The sequence below is a fragment of the Vulpes vulpes genome, chromosome 13 (genome assembly GCF_048418805.1).
Source record: "Vulpes vulpes isolate BD-2025 chromosome 13, VulVul3, whole genome shotgun sequence".
Classification (NCBI taxonomy): Eukaryota; Metazoa; Chordata; class Mammalia; order Carnivora; family Canidae; genus Vulpes; species Vulpes vulpes.
The window spans coordinates 51,546,759-51,570,987 of record NC_132792.1 but is presented as its reverse complement, the minus strand read 5'-3'; the positions used below and the strand labels follow the sequence as shown (position 1 = coordinate 51,570,987).

Here is a 24,229-nt window from a genome sequence, read left to right as displayed (position 1 = left end):
GAATTCTATTGGCTAAACTTAAACCAATAGCTTTCTATTCCCTACTTCTGTCGTTAACTCTAAGTGAATTTGGGATAAATGAGGAGAGTGCTTCTGGGCAAGATTTTAGTAGAGCCATAGTGAACCACAGGATGCCATGTTCAAAGACTATGAAAACTGGAGTTCTTCCTAATACTATCTTCACCTCTAGAGGTTTCTGATCACCTGGAAGACAGACATCTGGACAGAGGAGCCATATTTCTGAACATTGTTGAAATCGGTGGCTCTGGATCTGAGTTTTAATCCCAGATCTGCCAGCTGATTCTTAGTTTGAGCTTTAGTTTCCTCCTCTGGGGACATGACAGTTCTGGCTATTTTTGTGAGGATTAGATGAGCCATTGCTTGTGAATGCTCAGAACAGCCCCTGGCACATAGTGAATGGGAGATAATGGTAGCTTCATGATTATTATTTTTAATAACAATTTACTCTTAGTACCAATTCTAAGCATATTTTAAATATATTTTAAAGCATTTGTAGCTTGGGTTATCCAGGTCCCAGTGCCAAAAAACAAAAACAAAACAAGAACCGAGTTTACATACTCCATTTCAAACTTGAGAAAGAGCAAGAATATATAGCTGGATTGGACCTGGAAATGGGGGTTAATTTCTGCTCTGGTTCTTTTTTTTTTTTTTTTTTTTAAATTTTTTTTTTGCTCTGGTTCTTATACCAGAGCAAGTTGGCACGTTTTTTTCTGTCTCCCATTTGCTTGGGCTCATGTAGTACTAGGATGAGAGTGCCAAATATATGATGAGGACGTTAGGTAATGAACAAAAGAACCTCTCAATTCTTGAAAAGACAATGTTCTTAGAATCACTAATAATGTGTTATATTAGAAAAATGACTGTATACAAGGAAATTATTTAAAATTGCCTCCCCCACCACTACCACACACACAATTCTTCTTTAATGCTTTATTTTGACTACTTTTTAGCACTTGCATTGATTAGCTATTGAGATATAACAAACAACCTCAAAACCAAAATGACAGTCATTTATTATTCTAGCTTATGCATCTGTGTGTCAGCAGGAGGTCACCTACAGGTCACAATAAGTAGCACTGCTGATGTTAGCTTAGTTTATACATATATCCAAGTAGAGCTCGAGGGGGCTCTACTTTAGACTGAATTTGGCTGGAGAAGCTTAGCTGGAACAGCTCTGCTTCACATCCTTTACTTTACCTTTTTCTGGTGACCAGCAGACTGGTTTGGGCATATTCTCATGGCAATGGCAGAGGAGCAAGATGAGCATTGGAATCATGAAGGCCTCTCCAGGTCTACGTTTTTCTGGATTCAGGAGCTGGCATGCTGTTGCTTCTACTTATTATATTGGCCAAAGCAGGTCACAAGTTCAGGCTCAAAGTCAAGGAGAAGGGAGAAGCCCAGCTCATCACAGAGTATATGACCAAAAATGGTCAATGTCCCCCAAAATTGGGGATATTAATGCAATCAAAGACAACACCTGTCAACCTGGCATATTTTACATTTTACGCCTATAGAATTTTGTTGCTCTTCCCACTAGAATATATGGGCAGAGATTTTCGTCTGCTTTGTTTATTGCTACATTTTCAAGATCCAAAACAGTGGCACGTTATAGATGTTGATAAATATAGGATGAATCAATTAGGAGCATTGCATTAATTACTTTGGCTTTTGTATAAAGCCCAAATTCCCTGAGATTGAATGTAATTTTGTTACTTTATTATTTGATTTAAAGATCATTGTTTATGTTTGCTGGCTATAGAAACTGCTTGCTGTTTAGAATAAAGATTATTTCTTAAACTTAAAAAAACTTCTAAATTTCAAAATAGTAGAGCATTTCACTAGGACATGGAAACAGGTACTATGTGAAAGTAGATTATTGGGCAGAAAATTAGCAGTAGAGAGTGGGGGAATTTTATGTATATTTTGGCAGGGATTGTGTTGCTTCTTCCTTTATGGGAATCATGTAATGAAAATCTCCCACTTCCACAATTTGAATCTGAAAAATTCTCAATTCTCTTTGGATTTGAACTGTTGCCAAGAGGTGTGGGATACAGAATAGTACCCATGCTTATTACCTTTGTTGGGCTTTTAGGTTCACAGAAATTCAATCATTTCTCTCACCACCCTACTTTACCTAATCCAGAAGACATAGAGCAAAGGAATTTTTTTAAGGTTATGCTTTAAAGGGGAATTCCTGCGCAATATATTTTTTTTATTTCCCTGAAATTTGAATTTGTGCTGCCAGTTTTTGACTGTGACAGATGACGAGGTAGGAGATAAAGTAGGCGTTAATGCTTAGTTACATAAAAGGGAGCTTTGCATATGTCCATACTTAGCAGCAGGCTAATTTGAGACTCCCACAACAAACCCAGGTCTTGAACACTGGAGTGAGCATCTGAAGTTTCATAATACCGAGTGACTAGTTTCTCAAATGAGTGGCTTGTAGACCTGAAAGCTTGATTCTAGGTGGATCTATTATTTGGGATAAGAGAGGAACCTGCAAAGTTAGGAGCCTGGAAGCATCCTGAATTATAGTCATTTCTTTCTCTTTTCCTCTCTCTCTCTGCATGTCACTCTGTAGGGTTGCCGCACAATGACCGTTGCAAGTTACATATTTAAAATGCAGTAAACCTTTCTCAGAAAGGTTTCATTTATAAATTTATATAAATACGTTTGCTTTATCCTTAGTGAGACCCTACAAGTGTTCAGCTGGTTTGGTTTGTGAGCTTTGAGGTTTAGAGGTTCATTCATTCAGCAAATGTTCATCTAGAGACAAAGCCCTTGGCCCCAGGGTGCTCACGATCTTGGGGGAAGATCCGAGTGTCCATAGGCAATGTCAACACAGTGGGATGAAGGTTTTGACTGGGAAAGGGGTATGGTGGGATCTCTGAGGAGAGGTGCCCAGGGACTCAAGGGAAGACTAACATTGGTAATTGTGTAATGCTTCTGATTTGTGGTTCTTTTGCCTTCATTGTCTCTTCTCATTCTGGCAGTTTCCCTACCTGCAGGCTAGGGTAGGTTGTTATTCCAGTGATCTCCAGGGGAGCTGTTGGCTGAAGGGTGTGCAACCAATGGGTTGTACACTTTGTAAGTGGTGGATCCTACATTCACACTTGGGTCTCCTGATGTTCTCTAGCAGGGCTGTTTCCTTGGTCCTACTACCACTCCCTCTCTTGGTTAGGCTAGGGTAATCCTGGTCTTCCTAGGCCACCCCTCACGTGTAAAATGACCACATTGTCCAGGATTATTTTAAGACCTTGTGCTTCTAAAAGGTCTATGATTCCAAGAACCCTTGCTTTTCTAGTCAATCTGAGAAACTCTGATGTGAAAGTAGTGTTAGTTTTTTATTTATGTTTTAAAGAACCATTTGTGATTGGTTGATCTTAATTAAAAAAAAAAAAAGTTTCAAGATGAAGACATTGAGGAACTAGGATCCTGCCACTTCTCCACGTTGCCAGAGGGTCCTGGCACGGTTAGCATTCATGCTTCTGGCTCCTGAGTTTCTGATCTCTTATTCCTCTGTGTGAAATGGCTTTCCTAGTACCCCTTAATTTTTATTTGACTTCCATTTCTAGTGGGTGATGCTCGAAACTGTGTTCTGTAATTAAATACCCTCTAAGCTATTTCTTGCTCTAGATGTTTTAAAGTATGTGTGTGCACATGTGTGCATGCATGTGTTCCCTCATTCACTCGTTGGAAGGAGGTTGCAGACTGAAAGGTGGAGGGCCAGATGTTTGCGAGCAGACATATTTTAAAACATTTAAAATTTATTTGGAACAGATAACACTTGAAAATGTGTGGCTGCTTCACTTCATGCTCTAGGAAGTAAAAAAACAAACAAACAAAAAAACAAAAAAAACCCAAACCAAAACAGAGGGGTTTTTTTGTTTTTTGGTTTTTTTTGTTTTGTTTTGTTTTGTTTTTTTCTGGATAACATTCTACTTTTTGACAAGACATCTGTAGTCTTTGGGCATTGAAAATGAGTTTTTGAATATGACAGTGTTTTTCTTCCCAGTGACATGTGGGCCACCTGGTCCCAACAGTGGTTATATAAGGCCTGCTAAAAGGATGCACCTACACAGCTCGGGTGCCGGCTTGCACTTCCAAAGTGACTTTACCATTTTCATAATCATAGCCAGTGTTCCAGCTAAGCCTCAACAGGGTTCAGAGTTTGGGGGTATGTGCCCCTGGCAGGGAGGTCAACATTTATCTGAATGGGTTTGTCTGATGTCATCAGGCTGTTAACAACTATCTTACTTCTCTCCCTTCCAAGGACGTGATAAAGTTGTGCTTTTCTGTTGCCCTCAGTTCAAGCATGCCCATGGGACTTTCTTTAGTTGAAGAAATGCATTGAGAGGCGATTTGTGTCACATCAAACAGCAGCCTGACCACAGGAGCCATAGGATCCTGTCAGGATACTCCATCAGCTTGGTTTCCTAGGTGACTCAGATGAGCAAAGCCCCCTTAACAACCTACAAAGAATATGCAGGAGACACAAAGAACAAAGTCGCTATATGCTACAGCACTGTTAGTTTCATTTGTCACTGCTGCGTAACTTGGCCTATCCTGACTGATAAATACGGTATTTTAGAGGTTTGTTTTTGTTTTTTTCTTAAATTGTATTTATTTATTCATGAGAGACACAGAGAGAGGCAGAAACATAGGCAGAGGGAGAAGCAGGCTCCTTGTGGGAAGCATCAGGCCGGACTCGATCCCAGGACCTGGGGATTAGGACCTGAGCCAAAGGCAGATGCTTACCAACTGAGCCACCCAGATGCCCCAAGTTTTTGTTTTGTTTTGTAATTGAAGGGGAGAGTTTTTGTTTGCTTCTCTTGCTTATCTTGTAGAACAAAGATGGGGAGATAGAAGGGGCAGTGACATTGGAAGGAGATGGTATGTATCTGATTTCTAGCTAGGCCCTTTGTCTGGTTGGAGGCCCCAGCAGAGAAAGAAGTTGATCTGGAAGCTAAACAAACTCTTTTAATGGGTGATTCTCAGAGAGTCTTGCCATAAGTTTTCAGACCTAAGTGACAAAGTGGTGCCCTCCCACTTCCCCGCAGGACCTAGCAGTGCCATGACATCTTGGGGACTGGTGATCTGGGGAGGATATTGACACAGCCTCTCCTTTTCAGACACCGTATTTCTACACTGGGGAGGGGTGGACAGCAAAGGCAGGTATGGTGTCCTGAAGTGACAGTAGGAGAAGGTAAACATGGATAGATTTAGGAGTGGATATACCTGAGATACCATCCTGGAGATACCCAGAAATAACTGAGGGAGGTTTGGGAGGAGTAGCTCAGGGCCTGCTGTTGCCCTGTTGATGCTAAGAGCTGCTGTCATTTGGAATTAATGTCAGTGGAACCTCCTGTGTATATCTAGGCTCGGGAGGTGTGGAGATAGTAAGGCAGAGCATTAGTCAGCTGCTTTGGTACAACAGGGCCTGAGGCATGGCTGTAAACTGGTGACAGTATGAACCTATTGATCTTTTTGACTGACTGTCAATTTTCCCTTGTCTACTATCTGGCGGTATGGATCCATGTGTATGTTGTCTAGCAGTCAAAGTGAATATATGACCTATTCATTTCAGGAAGAAGAAAGCCAAAATGTTTACTATTATTTTATAAACCACCATAATTTCTAGATTTCATTCTAGGACCAATTTTCCTCTTTCTTTTTTCTATCAACCTGGAAAACAGCATTTATTCTCTTTATAATCACTGGCAATTTTTTTGGCGGGGAAGAGGGCTTGGGAGGTGGCTAACCACACTACATTGACCTTGTCTGTGAAATGACTTTACAAAGCCACCATATACTCCCATATAGACAAAGTGCTATGGGAGCACAGGTATCTTTGTGAGTCCACATGATGAAAAAAAAGAAACAAAACTATTTTGTTATAATTACACTTAAATTGGGCTGAGGGAGTTCTATGTTAACACCCTTCACAAACTCACAAATTCAGTGTTATCATCGCAGGGATGTAATTAACAGCTTACATTCATCTTAGGTTATCTGACCCCAGAAGGCGACCTGAGAGGGCTGACTCCTCGTCTCTCTTCTCTATTATATTATCTTTGTTTCTGTCTCCAGGCAGCAGTGTGGAATTTCCTGGTGGCACCTGCAGTTATGACCCTGGCTTTGAGAATCCATTAATTCCTCTCTATCTGCTTGGATCGATAGCATAGGCAACTCTGGGCACCATGGTTTTGTGCACAGCAGAGCCATCTTCTTACTGAAATGTACTATAAAAATCTGGTACAATGTCAACAAGGAAAGTACCACTTAATCTCTTTATAGTCAATGGAAAATTGTTGTATTTGTTAATAATGTCACATCTCCTTCAGATATCATAACATTTATAAAGATCTTTCCAATGGATGAACACAGTTTCTCACCCTAAAATTGTGAAGCCCTGATTCTTGCTCAAGGTGACCAATTAGTAGCAGAGATAGAATTCAAACTCAGGACTTCATGCTCCTTTACTATCCCCACCCCCCTTCACTTAGGGAGCATTGTAAAGTAATTAAAGAGTGACATTTTTCTACAATACTTTTAAGCTTCCACACTGTTATTTTGCTTCTACAGAAAGTATTACAGAAAAAAAATCTTCTGCTTTGATGTAAGGTACGATGGTATGCTACTAATGCGTGAATGTTACGTTTCTCTAAAGAATTGCTCTCTTTCTTACATTGGCAAAGCAAGCCTGCATCTCTGTGGTCCACCCTACAAATTTGCCTCCAAATCTCGTTTCTGAAAAGATTCCATATACAAGCAGATATCTGGGATCTTACAACAAAGGATAAAAAATATTTTAAAAAATGTAAATAATTGCCTGGATATAACTTTATCCAAACCCTTCCTTATTAGTTCTAATGAGAATTATAATAATAGACTATTAGTAAAAACCACTTACCGAGTGACTGTACTGTGGCTAAGCATGGCACTTAGCCTGGTGTCTGTCTGTTGACATTTAATGCTCGCAGTGACATCAGTACTAGGTTAGCCCCATTTTACTGATGAAGAACTGAGGCTTACAGAGCTTAGGTAATAGAAGTTGTACAGTAAGCAAGTGGCTGAGTGGTATTCACAACCACACCATTGATTTTACTCATGTGTCTGAGGAAGTCTCATTTCTGGGAAAAAAAATGATTTCCACAAATTAAAAAAAATGAACCAACCCAGAAATGAATTGAAGAAGCCAGGAGACCTATGTAACAGATTTAAGCTTTGCTTTTTGGAAGCTGGCTTCAATGGAGACCTGTTAATCTTGTCAATTTCCCTAGAAAATTAATTTGCTTTTCAGCAAAGCCTTAGGACTGCGTGTATTAAACATTTCAAACAAGCTAGACCCAGTCTGCCTTTAGGCAGGCACAAATTGTACACTTTAGAAGGAAAAAAAACCCAGTAAATTAAGACAAAGCAATGTGAAACATTTTTCATTTAGAGAGAAGCTAGCCACTTAATATATTTTCTAGCTACAGGGTCTTGACCCTTTGAGGATGTTGAAAGGGAAGGAATAACAGGATTGATTGAGGAAAGGGAAAAACATCAACTTTAGAAAGGTTGTGGCAGATTAGATGGCATTATGATGCCTGTCAGGACTTCCTCCTGCCAAAATGAGATTCATTAAAGAAAACTCTTCACTAAATTAAAACTCTCCTCACCAATCTCCTCCCCTCCAGATGTTAACAACCCACTGTTGTTTGACAACATGGCTGTGGATAATCAGTAGAAATACTTCATCACATTCTAATAGGAGGGATGACATGAAGCACTGGGAAATACTTTATTTACTTTTAAGCCAGAATGGTGGAAAATAGCTGATGGACTGATGACTTCTTCTATCAGGAACCCACAAGAAGATGATGCGATGCTCTCATTATGAGGGGGGCAATTGCTCACAAGTTCAGATGTGGTTGCTCCTGCTCCAACAAGATATTGTTATTATTCCTTCCCTAACCAATGACAAGATGCCTCAGAGAGTGGCAGTGAGAAGGAGCACTTGGCTCAGATAGTGAAGGCCCTTTGGGGAACTGTAATCTTTCCTAGGTTGACCACCAGGATGGCTTGTGCTTTGGGACACAGCAGTGACTCCTCCTGCAGGCATTTCAGTTTATGGGAAATGGTAGAAAACAGAACTCTCCATGTCAAACAAAAATAAACTTACAGTTCTGCTGGGTTGAGTGCTCTCTCAAAGGGCACATCTGCCTAGTGAGGTTACAAAATGACACAGCCCCTTCCCAGTGTGGCAGGCAGGGGCCTGTGGCTGGAAAAAGACAGTGTAGGTCACCAATCTTCTGTTCCATCTAATTCTGAGGGGGGGGGGGTTGGAGTGCCTCCCCATCCCCTAAATCTCAGAGAATAAGAATGTTGATATGAGTCAAAGTAGCATTTATTTGCTTGAATCTTTTTTAAGATTTTTTTTTTTTTCATGAGAGGAACAGAGAAAGGCAGAGACATAGGCAGGGGGAGAGAAGCAGACTCCCTCCAGGGAGTCTGATGTAAGACTCAGTCACAGGACCCCAGGATCATGACCTGAGCCAAAGGCAGACACTCAACCGCTGAGCCACCCAGGCGCCCCTATTTGCTTGAATCTTTCACTACATCATAAGGTTCTTAAAAACAGGGGCACAACTTGTTATTGTCCCAAATTCTAGTTTAGTTCTTGGCTCACAATAAGAACATAGTAAATATTTTGAATGAGTGAATGAATGAATGAATGAATGAGTTTGGGCCTGAATGGAAAATTGAGGAGCTTGCTTGCTTGCTTGCTTTCTGTCTCTCTTTCTTTTCTTCTTCCTTTCCATACTTCAACACTGAGTTCTTTAGTGGAGCACAGTACAAGTTGACCTAAAGGTAAGGTTACCAAATGTCCCTCTTTCTGGGGGACAGTCTAGATTGTGCCTGTAGGCCTGATATAATTAATAGCAGCTCCTTTCAGAGGTATGTGGGTGGCTCAGTCAGTTAAGCAGCCAACTCTTGATCTTAGTTCAGGTCTTGATCTCAGGGTCCTGAGTTTGAGCCCTGCATTGGGCTCCATGCTGAGTGTGGCACCTAATTAATTAATTAATTAATTATAATTTTATTTAAAGTCAATTAGCATATAATGTATTATTAGTATCAGAGGTAGAGGTCAGTGATTCATCAGTCGTATATAACACTCAGTGCTCATTACATCATGTGCCCTCCTTAATGTCCATCACCGAGTTACCCCATCCCACCACCCCCCTCCGAGGAGGCCACTTTCTTCATTCTGTCTCTCTCTTTTTTTTCTTCACTCTCTTTGAGGATGCTTTGGTCAGACAGGGTGCAGGGGTGCCTCTTGCTAAGGATGAGTACTTACCCTTAGGAGTAGGTGTGTCCCATGTACAAGCGGGAAGGAGATGTGGTGTGGGCTGCTCTGCTCACTCTGCCCCAGGGCTTAGGGGAAAAGTAGTTTCAAGTTCACCTTGAAGCCCATCTGGGGCTGAAACTCCAATAGAGTTCTCAACCTTCACAGAATCTTAGAAGCTACTGGGACTATTTAAAACACCAGGATCCCACCCCTGACTAACTAAATCGGAACCTCGGCTGATGATACTAATGTGACTTTATAAGAATCTCTAGTGTGCAGCCAGAGTTGGGGACCATGGCTCCAGTTCAGTGGTTCTCAGCTTTGTGATGTGTTACGATCACTTGTGAATGTTCCAAGTGTGTAAATACTTGGAAACCTGTTTCCAAAGGTGGGAGTCAGGGGGTTTAGGTTGGGTTCACACTTCTGTATTGACACAGGGTTTTGAAAAACATCAAGGGAACTCTTTGGCTGGGGTCCGCCTTTCAAAAAACAATCTGGGATGCTTGTTAAGAGCTCAGATTCCTGGGTCCTCCCTGTATTTACTGAACCAGACTCTTAACACAGGGGCATGGGAATTTGTAGTTTTGGAGTAGTGCTGCAGGTGATTCTCATGACTAGGAAAATACTATTCTGGATTGGTGTTTCTCAGAGTGTGGCCCTCAGACCGGTGGCATCAGCACACCCTGGGAACTTGTTAGAAATACAAATTCTGGGGCCCCAGTTTAGACCTACTGAATCAGAAACTCTGGGGGTGGGGCCTAGTATTGATTTTTTAAAAAGATTTTATTTATTTGTTCATGAGAGAAACAGAGAGAGGCACAGACATAGAGGGAGAAGCAGGCTCCTCACAGGGAACCCGACGCAGGACTTGATCCCAGGATTCTGGGATCACTACCTGAGCCAAAGGCAGATGCTCAACCACTGAGCCACCCAGATCCCCTCTGCAGATGATTCTGATGCCTACTGGAGCTCGAGAACTACTGCTCTAGTTCCCTACTTCTCAAAATGTGGAACCCAAACCAATGGCATTGGTGCTGCCTGGGAGTTCACTGAAAATGCAGAATCTTGGGCCCAGATCTAATGAGTCAGAATTTATACTTTAAAGATTCCCTGGGTGATTCATATTGCACATTAAAGTTTGAGAGAGCTCTGCTTACTAACAAAATGTATATCACTTTGCTGTGGAAATAGAAAAATGCAAACTTGTTTAAGGCAAAGCAGAATCCATAATGAGTATTATGTCTCCACTTAATTAAAGAGAAACTGAAACAGATCACTTGGAACTATACTAATATAATAAATAAATCCCAGTATTGTGTTATTAATTAGGCTTAAGTAAAGGATTCAAGTAAGATAAAATATGATCTTCTAACTCCTGTCCTGTATTAGTTTTTCTTCCCACACAGTGTTACCTAATTCAATAGGGAGTCTATCAAATTATTTTACTATATTATCTCATACATGTAAAGGTATTAGCTGGAGAGGGAGAGGGAAGGAAGGGGGAGGAGAAGGGTGAGGAGTGGGGAGAGAGGGAGAGATTGGATTGAGAGAGGTACTTTAAGGAATCAGCTCACACGATGATCATTAGACTGGTGAGTCCAAAATCTGTAGGGCAACCTGGCAGCCTAAAAATTCTGGCAAGAGCAGATGTTGTGGTCTTAACTCCAAAGGCTGTCTGGAGCCGCAATTCCTTCCTTCTTGGAGGAGGTCAGTCATTTTCCTCTTAAGGCCTCAAACTGGATGAGACCCACCTGTATTACGAAGGGTAATCTAGGGATCCCTGGGTGGTGCAGCGGTTTAGCATCTGCCTTTGGCCCAGGGCGCGATCCTGGAGACCCGGGATCGAATCCCACATCGGGTTCCCGGTGCATGGAGCCTGCTTCTCACTCTGCTTATGTCTCTGCCTCTCTCTCTCTCTCTCTCTCTGTGTGACTATCATAAATAAATAAAAATCTAAAAAAAATTAAAAAAAAAAGGAAGGGTAATCTATTCAACAGTGTACGGATTTAAATCTGCATTAAATAAAAAGTTTCTGACAGTTGCAACTAAAAATACTCTTCATTTATCTTCCATTTTGCCCCATGGGGTTTCAGTAAACTCACCCTGAACCCCTGTTTCAAGGCCTGAGTGAGTCAGAAGTCCTTTTCATTCTCTTTTCAATTTGCCAGCCCTCCTTCATCATGGCTTCATCTGCCCCACTTCTGTCTCAGAGAGCCATTGAGTCGTGGCTCCTGTGATAGGGAAAGACAAAGTCAGATCAAGCAGAAGCAATGGAACAAGTGTCTTGAGGATTGACCCCTTTTAATTTTGAGGCGTTTCCCCTCAGGGCATTATTTTTAAAACAAGGTAAATAACCTCTGATGATAGTAGGGAGATAATTTTGCACAGACCAGATTCTGAAGATACAGTTTTGCATGGCTTAGAGAAGAGAGGGTTAATTTACGAGAGGATGTGTAAGTGTGGTCTTTGATGGCTCCCCAGATCTTGGCTTTGGCCTGTCTTAGTTGCTATGCTTGTGTGTCACCTTCTACTACTGCCACTGGGGAGGAATCACTGGCTGCAGAAAGTCATGCAAAAACACCTGTGGAAATGATAGTGATGCAGTTGGACCACTGATTGGGTGTGTGACACTTTTGGGTGGGCCTCTGTGCCAGAATCTTGAATACTACCATTGGGTTGACCCCCAATTGTTCCAGAATTGACTCCTTCAAGGGACTCTTGTGTCCTTTTGACATGGCTCTGTCATTCATTCTTCAAGCATTTCCATGATTTCTGATCCAACAAGATGTTCTGGGTTCATCCTGTACTTTCTTTGCATTAGCCTTGCTATCAGCCATTTTTGCAAGGAATCCTAGGTTATTTTGAAGGAGAATGGTATTTAAAACAGGGTCTAGGTGCCAATATGCTCATCACTATTGGGCTGTGCTTATTGGGATATGCTCATTGCTCCCTGGCCCTTTCAGCAGACAGAGCTAGGAAACGCGTATGAGCATACATACCATATATGTTTCTGTATCAAAGCATATCTATCTAATAGTCTATCAAAAACCACTGATATTCACAACATTTCAGAATTTGAGCTGGCTCCCATCATCCTTAATATAGTTGTTTTTTTTTTAAGTTCTATTTATTTGAGAGAGAGTGAGAGAGAGCGAGTATAAGTGGGGGAGGGGCAGAGGGAGAAGCCGACTCCCCATTGAGCAGGGAGCCAGACGTGGGATTCAATTCCAAGACTCTGGGATCAGGACCTAAGCCTAAGGCAGATGCTTAACTGACTGAGCCACCCAGGTGCCCAATACAGTAATATAAATAGTCACTTATTTGATCAATCCCCTCATGTATAACCCATCCCCCATGCCTTCTGCTGCCTCCTCAGCATGAATACCTCCAGATCCATCCCATCATCCAACCCTCCGTGTCCCTGGTGGATACCTTCTTTACCTGCCTGAGCTCCAAAACCTCTCTGAAAGCTGCCCTTACCACCCTCATTCATGGGTGCCCTTCTCACCCTTTTCTTAGACCGTGACACTACTTGCCAAGAAATCCCTCTGCATGGATGGAAGGTTTCTTTTAAGGGAGACAATATCAGAAGTGGTTTTAGAAAGAATTGCTTCCTAGGCCTTTGTCTTAAGCAAAAATCATCATAAAGCACGGGCAATGCATAGCGTTCATTTGAAACTGTTGAAGTGGCATGCAGACGACTCTGCAGCTAGATTACTGTGCAACCACGAAAGGGCTAGAACTCCTCAGCGTTACATAATTTTCAATGTAAATGGGCTTCTAGTGGGACAAAACAAGTGCTGAGCAGGCTGCTTATGTGTCATTTTTCCTTTGATCTTGTCCATAAAAGCCCAGACCTCTCTTCTGGAAAAGCGTTATTACTTCCTGCTGTGCCTGTCTTCTATTCCTAAAATTGTTTATATTGGTAAGTTGAGCCTTTCTCACCCTGGAATCCTAATGGAAACTGCTGATGAGAACCCCCTCTATCAATGCCTAGCTGCCTTGAGTAAACATAATCAGAGATGGCTGTTTGGCTGAGCATAGAAAGGCATCAAGAGGAAGCCCTGGACACACCTCCCCCCAGCAGATCCCAAGTAGCTTCTCTGACATTGCCAAGCTCACTGAAGTGGTTGGAAGCATAGATAGAGCTAGCATTCTGGCTTCTGACCTCCAAGGCTGATATTCTTACATCAACATATCTGGTTGTGATGGTTAATTTTATGTGTCAGTCTAACTGGGTCATGCGGTGCCCAGATGACTCATTGACTATTATTCTGAGAGTATCTATCAGAGTGTGTCTAGAAGAAATCTTTGAATTGGTGGACTGGATAAAGCAGATGGCCTTCCCCAATGTGGGTAGGCATCTCCCAATCTGTTGAGAGCCTGAATAGGATGAAGAGGCAAAGGAAGGTTCAAGTCTCTCTGTTTGATTGCTTGTGCTGGGACACTGATATTCTCCTGCCTCTGTGATCCTGGTTCTCAGGCCTTCAGACTCGGATAGGGGTCTACACGACTGGTTCCCAGGCTCCCAGACCTTCACACTACACCTTCAGCTTTCCAGGGTCTCTAGATGGCAGACAGTAGATTGTGGGACTACTTAGCCTTCATAGTCACATGAGTCTGTATATTTTTTCCCCTAAAGATTTATTTATTTATTTGAGAGAAAGAGAGAGAGAGAGAGAAAGAAAGAGAATGGGGAGAGGGGGGCAGAGGGAGAGAGATAGAGTCCTAAGTAGGTTCCTCACTGAGTGCAGAGCCAGATATAGGGCTCGATTTCTTTACCCTGAGATTATGACCTGAACTGAAACCAAGAGTCAGATGCTCAGCTAACTGTGCCACCCAGGCACCCCCATGTGAACCAGTATCTTATACTAAATCTTATAATAATAAAAAATATATGTGTATAATCTCATATTGGTTCTCTCTCTGGAAAACCCTAATACAGTAGTCATTACAAGTTCAGGATGAAGGTGGTATTCTATGAAGGAGTTTTTACTGAATTTGAGAATCCATGTGAGAAGTGTAAGAATAATTAAATATTTTGAGGGAAAAAATCATACATGTCAAGAGAGCAAGAATGCAGCATAAATGTTTTAAGGGCTGTCTCTGATGGAGTATATGGCTATGGGTGGAATTTATAGTCAAACAAGGATGGGGGCATCAGGTGAAATGTGGCAGGCCAAGAGATGAGGCTCTTTAGTCCTAAGGAAGATATATGGTTCATAAGCCTAAGAGAGAATTCAGTGTCTAAAGAGAAAGCTCATTTTTTGGATATATAAAGTTGTCAAAAAAAAATCCATAAAACACTTTTTTTTTTGCTGTTCAGAAACCAAAAGTAGTAAGTAAGTGCAGACCCTAATGGAAGTGAGGGCAGAGAATCAGGCAAAAGGGAGGCCTGGGGGCCTACACACTCTAGTAACACTCAGTCATTTTGGGGGAGACCAGAAGGAAACACAGCTGTGCTCTCTCTGCTGTGTAGAAAACAAACAGAACAAAGAAATTTTTTTTAATAAATTAATTTTTATTGGTGTTCAATTTATCAACATACAGAAAAACACCCAGTGCTCATCCTGTCAAGTGTCCCCCTCAGTGCCCGTCACCCATTCCCCCCACCCCCCGCCCTCCTCCCCTTCCACCACCCCTAGTTCGTTTCCCAGAGTTAGGAGTCTTTATGCAGAACAAAGAAATTTAAATTAAATGATGGTAGCTTGTCAATTTAAAGCCTACATAAAAGGCAATTAGAAGGAATGAGTATCAGGGGCCCCTGGCTGGCTCAGTTGATAGAACACCCAACTTTTAATCTCACGGTTGTGAGTTTGAGCCCCATGTTTTTAAGTAGAGATATCTTAAAAATCTTAAAAAGGAAAAAAAAAGGTTTGACTATCAGACAGCCAGAAATTAGACTTTAACCTCTTCTTTAGTTTTACAATATTTTTACTGCAAAAGCACATAGTAAACATTTTAATTACAGATCCCTATCACAATCCTTTAGTTGCAGTTCCCAAATCCTAAGTCTCTGAAAACTGAAAGAAGAAGAAATTTTTTTTTAAGCAAAACGGAAAATCTTCAAGCACATAGATTGTTTGGAATAGCTGACTAGCCTGCTAGGCTAATCGTGTGCTCAAAGACCACAGACGAGCTGGAACTATGGAGACAGAGAATTTTAGATGTAGGTGGGTACTCTACATAGTACTTGGAAAACCTGGCCTGAACTAACATGAAGTTATTTTTGTTCTTGTTTTCCTATTTCATACAATTATTCTTTTCTGCTGTAGAAATAATGTGTTTGATGATGAGCTGCTTCTTCGCTCTTTTTCAGATATATTCTCTTGCCTATGAATGAAGAAACAGCCCTTTGAGATACTTCTTAACATTTTCTTTTCCTGAGCCTCAGTTTTGGCTTAAGCAGATATTTCCATTATCCCGGAACTGTGCCCCAGGATAGGATAGGAATGACCAAGTGCCTAGGTGGAAAGGAGCAAAGAAGCACAAGGAATAACTTGCCATTTTCTTGATCTTTTCCCACTTGCCTTCTTTTATGATTCTATTTCTTTAGTCTTCAGAGTTCACTTGAGAACTCCCAAGTGAGAAAAAGAATTCTTTCCCATCCAGAACTTTTTCCTATCCAGAAATAGTAAATCATTTTATGTATCTATTATTAATATAACTTCCGTGTCTCTTGCCACATGGGCTCCCTGCCCATGCTTTCTAGGACTCTTCCTTTCTGTACCTGGGAATTGTTACCTGCCTGAGCCTTGAAGTGTTCTTTCTTACATGATCTTCCTTGTGAATGTTCTAGCACTGAATATGTATGATATTAAAGTAATAGAATATATTACATAACATGAATATGAATGGATTTGTACATGATATATTGAATAAGATCGTGCAAATAACACATGTAACAAATTTCTTGGTGTTCTATTAAATAGACTCTGTAACTATGTGTCATCATCATTATGATACCAATGATGGTGGTAGTTATTATTGTTTTAATATCCAGAATCCCTAGGCAGCCTTTTCCTTGTTCCACGTTCATTTCCCTGGGCTCTCCTCATGCTTTCTGATGCTTGTTGGTTGGGCCAAAGCAAAAGGGGCTCCCTCATTCTCTTGGAACCTCATGAAGCAGGGTGATTTCCAACATCTCTAAGTCTTACTATAGATTGCATCTTCATCCAGGTAAGTGACACACCATCTCCCTAGAACTGACAGTTTTGTAGAGCATGCACTTAGAGGTAGAAAAGCCCCTCAGACTTATCCCAGGAAAAGGTCATGTTTCTTCTTCATAGATTAGCACTATTACTACCTCTTTTCCCTCTCTTCCAAGAAAACCCACATTTCCCATCCCACAAAAGAAAAATAAATCTTATCTCTGAGAACACCTCCACATGTTCCAAATTTGGCTGTCTTCTTGACTCTCCCAAAAGCAAATTTAAAAAATTATATCTTTATTCTCCCAGGAAAACTTATCTAACATGTATTATTTAGCCTTTAATCTCTATGAAGTCTTCATATATTTTATTTTATCATGCTAATAACTAATGTTTATTGCAGGCAAATTAGAGAATATATGTGAATTAATGTAAATTAAAAAAGGAAGTAAAATTATGTATAGTTTTGACATCTAGGATTTGCTCTGTTAGCATATAAATGTGACTTCCATATTTTCTCATGTAATCCAGTTTTGGGAATGAGATTATTGTGTACATACCATTTTGAATCTGAATTTTATTTTATTTTATTTTTTGAAAAGAGTTTATGTATTTACTGGACAGAGAGAGAGAGACAGAGAGCACAAGCAGGGGGAGTGGCAGAGGGAGAGGGAGTAACAGGCTCCATCCCAGGACCCAGAGATCATGACCTGAGCCGAAGGCAGATGCTTAACTGACTGAGCCATCCATGTACCCCTGAATCTGAATTTTAAAATTATAATTTAACATGTTTTGGAAATCTTCGCTTGCTAATAATTAAAATCTGATGTAATCCCACATTGAGGTTCAATCTGGAAGGGAGGGGAGATACCCTACTCTTGGATTTAGTAGCATCCATGTGGAATTCAGAAATAAGCGTCACTATAGCAGAGAGGACATTACATCTCTTTTAGCTCCTTTGCCTTGTTGTTGTTGTTGTTGTTTTCGGAGATTTTGTTTATTTGAGAGAGAGAGAGAGAATACAAACAGGAGAGGAGGAAGCAGACTCCCTGCTGAGCAGGGTAGGGTGCTCAATGCGGGACTCCATCCCCGGATCCAAGATCATGACCCTAGACAAAGGCAGACACTCAACTGATTGAGCCATCCAGGAACCCCCTGCCTTGTTTTTCTTCGTCATTCTTGTCTCCACTTGACCATTTTTGTGTGTTGTCACTGGGTTGTCCATCCTTCCCACCAGAAAATAAGTTTTGTGAGAGCTGAGATTTTGTTTCATTATTGTTACAGCCCTGGCAGTAGAACTATATCTGGTACAAAACCAGCACTCAACCTAAATTTATTGAATTAATTAATGAAAAATTCACACTGCAATTTGAGATTGTCTACTTTGTTCGTTTATTTGGTGTCTTATTCATTGTATAACATTCTCCACTAGGATGTAAGCACAACACCTGACATGTGGTAGGTCCTCAACAGATAGTTTTTGATGAATGAATGAGTGAATAAGTAAACTTGTATCTTCACTTGATGTGACAATAACCAAGTCAATTGTGTCAGAAATAGTGTTACAAAATGTCCATATTCTCTCCTACATTTCCCAGCATCCCTTGCAGAGAGGTTGTAGCCACATGACAAGTTCTAGCCAGTGGATTATGAGTAGAAATAACCTGTGTTATACTCTGGAGATGAGGCAATTAATGAACTAAGGTGCTTCTTACATCTCTTTCTTTCCCAAGCTCAGGATCTTAGAGGCCGGATGTTTTAACTGACATAGCTTAGGGTGGAAGAAAGACATCCAGGCCACATTAGATTTTAGGTAAGTGAGAAAAACAAAGCTTTTCTTTTGGGTTTAGTCAGATATTTTGAAGTTTGCCTTTTTAGGGCTTACTGCAACATAGCCAAGACTGTCCTGACCAGTATGCATATAAAACCAGATATAATACAGATACAATATAAAATTAGAAATGTGCTCTTGGCCATGGAATTGAACAATTTTAATTGACATAAACTAGGATGTAGCCTATAATTTTGAACTCATGGTTTTATTTGCTTGCTTGTTTTTATGATGCCCATCCTAAGTGCTTGGCTGAAAGCAAAGGATAGGAAGCCTGAAAATGTTCTGAATATAAAATAGATTTCTTTAGATGTGTCAGGGGTTTGAAATAAAATATTTTAGTTTAGTATACTATCTAGATTGTTTCCATTGTAAATTCTAATTTCACCTAACCCATAGGTGATTTATAATTTCTGAATAGGAACAGTTCCCTTTGAGCTGTAGTAAGAAACAAATTCCTGTACTCTTGGGATATCATATTTTCAGGCTGACAGCTGCAAAGGTGGCAAATATGAGTTAGAGAGTGCTATTGGCTTGCAGGAGTCAGTCATTTACCTACTGCAGAGAGGTTCTTAAACTTTCTCAGCTCCTGGTTAGAGTGAACTCAGTAATTTATTCATGGGCCCTAGGCCAAAAAATATATAATAACATCTCAGCTTATTAAGTACTCAGGCCCAGATAAATGACTGGTAGTAAAATTTGTGCCTGAGCACACGTTGTCACGTTTCCCTCAAAAATTTAAAGCCTCCTGCAGGGCCCATCTGATTCACTGCAGTGACTTAGGGCAACTCAGCCCATATAGTTTGGGACTCTATTTCTTTGATTTAATATTTGTGAGGATTTGAGGAACCCTATCTTTTGATGAACTCATAGCTTTTTTTGAGCTTCTGTTTTTTGTTGGGAAATCTGAATATCTACTAACAACATATCAAAATGTAGTAACTTGAGCTTCAAGTGAAATTGGAGCATTTGTTGAATTTGTTGAAATTGTGGCATTGTTCTGTATATTTCACCTTTCACCGAAGGAAGTCACCAGAGTAGATGACAATAGGCCAGGTCGCTAGACAAGAGAATGAAGTGGGTGAGCTAGGCCTGGTGCTTCCAATCTCTGTTCTCTTGGCATCCAGGAGTCCATATTCTTGTGCATTTCCTGTGACGTCTCTGGATAATCCTTCACAGCTTCTTTGATCAGCTGATCCTTGCGTTGGAGCTTTTAATTTTTGACATTCTTCAAGTTCTGGTCTTAGATTTCTTTTTTTTTTCTTTTTTTTTTTTTATTTATTTTTGATAGAGAGAGAGAGAGAGAGGCAAAGACATAGGCAAAGTGAGAAGCAGGCTCCATGCACCGGGAGCCTGATGTGGGATTCGATCCTGGGTCTCCAGGATCGCGCCCTGGGCCAAAGGCAGGCGCCAAACCGCTGCGCCACCCAGGGATCCCTGGTCTTAGATTTCAATGATAGTTTACGAGCAGATGGCTTGCCAAGCTTTTAATTTATTCCTTCATACTGTGTTTCCCTTTTAAAATCACTCTTTCAGGATCCCTGGATGGCTCAGCGGTTTAGCACCTGCCTTTGGCCCAGGGCGCTATCCTGGAGTCCCGGGATCCAGTCCTGCGTCTGGCTCCCAGCATAGAGCCTGCTTCTCCCTCTGCCTGTGTCTCTGCCTCTTTCTCTCTCTCTGTGTCTATCATGAACAAATAAATAAATAAACCTTTAAAAAAATAAAAAATAAAATCACTCTTTACTCTTTAGTAAAAGAAAGTCAACCTTGACAGCCATGTGTAGAGATCTTGGGGAGACAGAAAGGGAGGGTAGTCAAGGGGTGCCTTCTCAACCTTCCCTCCCTCAGGTTCCGTAGAGGGAAGCTAGATCCTGTGAAGGGAATGCCGGTGTTGTAGGTCCAGGTGGTGAGGAGCAGTGTCTCTGGGGAGACAACTCCAGAGGAACTCGAGAGGCAAAAGAAAGCTTCCACTTTTCACAGTATGCTAGATCAGGGGTTCTTCACTCTAGATGCACTCTGGGGAGATTGTTTTTTAAAATGCCAAAGTCCCACCCTGACCAATAAAATCAGATTTAGGAAGAGAGGTTTAGGTATAGTTTTAAAAGGCTCCTGAGGGAATTCCAGTGATGAGTCAGGGTTGAGAACTACTTTGCTAGAGGAAGCTGACCTTGAGAAACAAGTGGAGATGAAAGTGGGGAAGATTGATTTTGAACCTCTCCTGGGCTACCAGCAGGTTCAAGGGAGAAGGTTCTGGATCTTCAGGCAGACATCTTGTCACATGAAGCTTAGGAATAAACCCAACATGGAAGACTGTGGAACCGAGATACGGAAAAGTGTCAAATCTTGATAATGTCATTTGAGATATTCCTGAAGCTAGCAACGTGTCTAAGAATTTCAGTTGTATCCGTTCCTTCTCTCTTACTTTTGCAAGTATAGCTTGGATTTACTGCCTTTGTAAATGGAGACAGCAGAGGGCTGCTTGCATGGCTTCGACTCCCTATTTCCCCCTTCTTCATTAAAGCTTTCAATTGGAGACATTCTTATTTTATGCCTTATTTAAAGGACTTGGTTTTTGCTTTGGTTTGCAGAGTCTACTCACTGTGTCCCAATATTTGTTCTTCCTTACTTCCATGTAATAGCATTTCTAGTTGATCTGCCTAGAAAAATAAAGACAATTCTTAGTCTCTATTGCAGCTATGGCCAGAAGACTAAGTTTTGGCCAACAGGGTCTAAGTGGACAGATAATGTGATAGCATCCAGATTCCTTAAAGACAGCAAGACATCCTTCCCCCATTTTGCTACCTGAAACATAGAGGTCACCATCTTTAACTTGAGGATGACACCATTCCTTAAGGAATGAGACAAACGAGAGCTCAAATCCTGGCCATTCTAGGAAGCAGAGCCACCACATTGACTCTGGCCTGACACTTCCAGAGTTCATTTATATGAAAGAGAAATACCCTTCTCTTGTTAAGCTGATACTATTTTGGATTTTCTGTCACTCAAAGCTGAATCTAATCCCAGCTAATATGCCCTCTTAAGTTTCATCTTGATAGACGTGGACCATCACTTTGTGTCTTTGGGCACTGATGTCATCATTCAACATCTCTGCCCCCTCCAGCTCTCTGTCATCTGTTAATGAGATCAGTGTGCCATCTGTGCCGCCATCTGAGTCATTAATAAAAATAGGATCAGGAGAGGGCTAAGGACAGCAATCTCTAGCCTTCTGCAGAGAGCTCTCTCATTGGATGATCTATGCATCTGCATGTGGACACAGGTGTAGAGCAGTGCAGAGGGAAGCCAAGGAGTGTTGACCATAGATCCATGGATCTCAAGCTTTAGTGAGTCTCAGAACCCCCTAGAAGGCTTGTTAAAACCCAGACTTCTGGGCAGCCAGGGTGGCTCATCGGTTTAGCGCCGCCTTCAGCTCAGGGCGTGATCCCGGGGAACCTGGATCAAGTCCCACGTTGGGCTCCGTGCATGGAGCTAGCTTCTCCCTCTGCCTATGTCTCTACCACCGCCCCCCCCCAATCTGTCTTTTGTGAATAAATAAATAAAATCTTTAAAAAAAAACACAAAAACCCAGACTTCTAGACCTCAGCCCTGGAGTTTCTGATTCAGTATGTCTAGGGCGAGGCTCAAGTAATTGGATTTCTAGTAAATGCCAGGTAATGCTGATACTGGTGGTTCAGCAACCACACTTTGAGACCCATGACTCCAGGGCTATGATTTTTAGTTGGAACGTGAACTACAAAAGAGCAAGAATATTTAGAAGTGGTTTGGCTATGGAAGGGAAGTGTTTTGAGGAGTTGCAGAGTATCAGGGAAGGTTGGATGCTGATAGGACCAGGGCACTGCATTGTGGCTTATAGAAAAGAGGCCAGCAAGGTTGGGCACAGATGAAGGTAGACTGGTCCCTGTACTTTGAGGAGGCTGTTGGAGTGAGCTCTTGTCCAATGGCTTCTCTTTTTCTCAGGGAAGATCTGCAAGAGCATTAACTGATGTGAGGGACAGTAGTAGCTATATGAGGAGAAATGATGAAATAGTTTTAGTTCACGCAATGTTCCAGGGGAGTGTAATACCCACTAGATGTAATCAATAGGTGTGATACATGCTAGGGAAAGATAGGAAGACTCAAGCAGTCCTTGAGTAACTCTTTAAGGAGTTAATTGACTAATGTTCATATTTGTACATTACTGTGAACATCTAGATATTCATCTTTCAGCACTTCCAGGGAGGGTATGGCACGATATCCATCAAGATGTCTGCAGGCCCAGCAAAGTGCTTGGTGAATGTTCAGTTCACAGTAGACGGGCATGTGAAGTTCAGTTTGTAGTTTAGATTGTCCCCCTGGAATAAATGGCAGTTTATTAGCTTGTCCATGGGTATATTTTTTGTTATTGCGTGATTATCTTAGGAGAAATAATGCTTGATACATTGTTGGAGTATCACACCTTAAAAAAAAACCAAAAACACTACAAGTGTACAACCACCAGATCCTGAAACACAGTGTGGAAACTTCATTCTTTCCAAAGTAGTCACAAGAAATCCCAACAGGTGCTGCCACATATATGCACATTTCAGCACATAGGAATATCCGGAGTCCTGGTTCGGCAGGCTTCTCTTTGGGCATATGAAAAAGAGGGGAATAAATCTGGGGGCATTTGCAATGGCTTCCTGCCCCACCACAGAGGTAGGGATTGGCCTACAATCACTATTGGTTCTGAGAGGAAGAAATTAAAAACCCAGTAGAAGAGCAGAGGACAACTCTGTCACTAGCAGAACGGGTCCCCAGAGAATGAGGGAGTGTCCAGCTGTCCCCATGTGCTTGGGACTAAGGAGGTACCAGGGATGTGGGACTTGCGGTGCTAAGCCTCTGATAGTCTAGGGCAAAGCAAGACAAGTTGATCACCCAAGCAGGGGCTGACCCTTGTGGGGGCAAAGCCCAAATAACAGTGAGCACAGCCAGAGTGCCCTCTTGATTGATGGGAGGAGAGAAGGCTGGCTTCGAGGGTGTGTGGCCTTAGTGTGGTGAAGTCACAGGCAGCCCTGCACTCTACTCTGAAGAGCCCTGTGCTGGGGCTAATGCTCTGCCCTCCTCACTTGAAATTCTTTTTTTTTTTTTTTAGATTGTATTTATTCATGAGAGACACATAAAGAGAGAGAGACAGAGACATAGACTGAGGGAGAAGCAGGATCTCTGCAGGAAACCCAATCTCAGTACTCAATCCCAGGACCCTAGGGTCATGACCTGAGCTGAAGGCAGAGGCTCAACCACTGAGCCACCCAGTTGCCCTCTCAGTTGGAAGTTTTAATCACTTTCACTTAAATCATTTTGAAGAAAGGGTCTTCATTTTCCTTTTGTACTAGGTCCCTCAAGATACATAGTCAGTCTGCAAGTTATGTAGGAAGGGAGCTGGGGTTTGCTTTTCTTTTATGTGGCCTGATGAAGAGATGAAGACAGATTCTCTCTCATCCTCTCCCTCTCTCCCCTCATCCCTCACCCCTCACCCCCTCTCTTCCTCTTCTCTTCCTTTCCTCTCTCCCACTCCTTTCTCTCTCCCACTCTTTTCTGTCTCCTCTCTGGTTCAGTAAAACCTATGTGAGCTATTTATTTGTTAAGCTTTTAAAAGACCAATAGTGTCTTAGCACAAATGTTAGTGCCTAGAAAAATCGACTTGGCTTAAATGCAGCTTCCCTGCCCCCACCCGGATCCGTTTCTCCTGGCCAAGCAAAGAGGATCTAGAAAAGTTGAAGAAAGTGTGGCAGAGGGGTGCTTGGGTGGCTCAGTGGTTGAGCGTCTGCCTTTGGCTCAGGTCCTGATCCCAGGACCCTGGGATCGAGTCCCATACAGGGATCCTCACAGGGAGTCTGCTTCTCCCTCTGCCTAATG

At 41.7% G+C, this 24,229-nt stretch overlaps 1 long non-coding RNA gene across 10 annotated transcripts in view; it reads left to right on the top strand.

Moving 5' to 3' along the window:
- Window positions 1–24,229, top strand: part of LOC140595179 (uncharacterized) — a 104,056-nt gene that overhangs the window by 16,455 nt on the left and 63,372 nt on the right. The gene's annotated exons all lie outside the window — the stretch shown is intronic.